This window comes from Palaemon carinicauda, chromosome 6 (assembly GCF_036898095.1).
Source record: "Palaemon carinicauda isolate YSFRI2023 chromosome 6, ASM3689809v2, whole genome shotgun sequence".
NCBI classification, from domain to species: Eukaryota; Metazoa; Arthropoda; class Malacostraca; order Decapoda; family Palaemonidae; genus Palaemon; species Palaemon carinicauda.
The window spans coordinates 154402564-154405619 of NC_090730.1; positions in this window are offsets into that span (position 1 = coordinate 154402564).

Here is a 3056-nt window from a genome sequence, read left to right on the forward strand (position 1 = left end):
TTTATGGCCTAAATTTTTAATGCCATACATTTCCCTTATCAATGAGAAACTCCTATTTTTTCTTGATAACTTTTTTTTTCTGATAACTGATAGCTTAACTTTTAGAAACTGCAAAACTGTGATGAAATGTTTTTTTCAAAGAACAAACTGAACTTAATGTTAGTATTCTTTAGCAAAAAAAAAAAAAGTGAAGTAAGTTAAGTTGATTTACTAATTTCTCATGCCAATTAAATATTGAAATCATGATACCTCCATGATTCCTGAATGTCTGGCAGTTATAGTGTCAACCGTCAGTTGAATCGGTGGAACTTCAAAAGTTCAAACTTGCAGCAAATGTGTTTATGTTGAACAGGCTGAAATAAATCCCTTTTTATATTCTATTTATGAAAGATCTATTTAAATGCTCTTAAATGTGTTGTTATAATTGTTCGTTACTTCTTATTTAGTTTATTTATTTCCGCATTTCCTTTCCTCACTTTTGCCCTTGGGCTTATGGTATCATGCTTTTCCAACTAGGGTTGTAGTTTAGCTACTACTACTACTACTACTACTACTACTACTACTACTACTACTGATAATAATAATAGTAATAATAAAATAATAATATTAATGATACTAATAATAATAATAAAGTTTCATTGAAGATAATCGCTACCTCAGTACCATTTATTTTGAAATTGAGCTTTTCTATTTCTGGAAATTTTATTCTTTTGTGAAGGGCCGAGAGAGGGGTTGTGAACTCAAAGGCAGGATGCAATTAACTGAGTTGTTTATTAAGGAACACTCTCCTTTATATACAAAACCTCAAGGCAACAGGACATAACATGTTCGAGAGACATGTTACAGAGCAAAACCGGAGACATGATCATTCAGGTTCTTTTTAGTGCGAGGGAAGAGCGCAGATACAAGCATAATATATACAAAAGGAATTATGTACAATTGTGTGACACACGGTTGGTACATGGCTCCCCCCCTAAAAATGACATACTGTACATGTTAGATAGGGCGCCCTGATCTAGAGAGGCGAACTGTAGGCGGGTCATCTGGCAGAAGATAAGCAGGTTTTAGACGATCAATGGAGACCCAGTCTTCTTTGCCACGAATGTTTAGTAGGAATGCTTTCGGACTACGTCGGATCACAAGGAAAGGGCCCGTGTAAGGGGGCGTTAGTGGTGGCTTGCTAGTGTCGTTGCACAGGAAGACGTGCGTTGCAGAGTGCAAGTCCGATGGTATGTGATGCTTCGCTGGAGGCTTGTAAGTCTGGCGGCACGGAGTAAATTATCCCACGACGTGACATATGCGCTGGAGATCGTCGGAGGAGGTTGTAGAAGGAAAAAATTCGGCAGGGACGACCAACGGGTCGCCATACACCATTTCAGCTGCCGAGACGTCGAGGGCGTCTTTAGGAGTGGTCCTTAGTCCCAGGAGGACCCAGGGAAGCTGAGTAAACCAGTTGCAATCCTTGCAGCGGGACATCAAAGCTGCTTTGAGGGTGCGATGAAAACGTTCAACCATTCCATTGGCAGCGGGGTTGTAGGCCGTTGTCTGATGTAGGGTGATGCCCTGGAGATTCGCTAATGACGTCCACTATTGAGAGGTGAAAGTGGTTCCCCTGTCAGAAGTAATATGCTCAGGGATACCGAATCTTGAAATCCATCCAGAGAGTAAGGCAGATGTACATGAGGCGGACGTTGCAGTTTCCATGGGAATGGCTTCAGGCCAACGAGTGGAGCAGTCGATGGCGGTAAACAGGTAACGATGTCCTTGTGATGTGGGTAGGGGGCCTACAACGTCGGCGTGAATGTGTGCGAAACGACGCTGAGGTTGAGGAAAGGTGCCCACCTCCTGAATCCGTGTGTCGATGTACTTTGGAAGTTTGGCAAGAAGTACAGGCGCGGACCCAATCCTTAGCATCCTTAGAAATGCCGTGCCAAATGAACTTTGCCTTCAGCAGCTGTGCAGTAGAAAGGCACGAGGGATGCGAAAGGCCGTGAATGAAATCAAACACCTGTCGGCGCATGGGAGCAGGAATCCAAGGTCGCGGTCTACCAGTACTGACGTCACAGAGGAGGGTGGTGTTGGAGTCTTCGAGGGGAAAGTCTTCCCAACGGAGGGACGTACAGGATGTCCTACAAGCTTGATACTCTGGATCCTGTCGTTGGGCTTCAGCCAGGGCGTTGTAATCCAATCCCAGTTGAATGGCAGCCAAAGTGTTTCTTGACAGGGCATCGGCAACGGGATTCATTTTCCCAGGGACGTATTGAAGGGTGCAATTGTATTCAGCCACGGCGGAGAGATGTCGGCGTTGGCGGGCGGACCAGGCGTCAGACTGTCGAGTGAAGGCATGCACCAGAGGCATGTGGTCTTTGTGCGAATGACGAAGGGCGTACCTTCTAAGAAATGGCGAAAGTGACGGACAGCCAAGTGCACCGCCAGCAATTCTCGATCGAAGGTAGAATAACCCGATTCTGCCTTGGACAGTTTTCTGCTGAAGAAGACCAATGGGTGGGGCGAGCCTTTGACCACCTGCTTGAGTACTGCACCAATAGCGACGTCGTTGGCATCGGTGGAGAGAAGGAGAGGGCGTGTGGGATAGGAAAAGTGAGAGCCGCAGCAGTTGATAGGGCCTTCTTTGCATTGCAGAAGGCTGCTTCTTGAAGGGGACCCCACTTCAGGTCCTTTGGCTTGCCCTTGAGGGAGGTGTATAGGGGAGCAAGAGTGGCAGCAATGGCTGGCAGAAAACGGTGATAATAGTTGATCATGCCCAAGAATTCCTGCAGAGCTTTGACGGTCGAGGGCGCGGGGAAGTTGTGAACGGCTGCTACCTTCTCAGGGAGGGGATGGACTCCTTCAGGAGTGATACGGTGCCCTAAGAACGACACTTCGTTGGCGCCAAAGGTACACTTGTCGTACCGGACTACAAGGCCGTTTTGTTGCAGGCGGTCGAGCACGATGCGCAGGTGACAAAGGTATTCCTCTTTTGAGGAGGAGAACACAAGTATGTCGTCCACATAACATACACAGAAAGGGAGGTCCCCTAAGATGCCATCCATGAG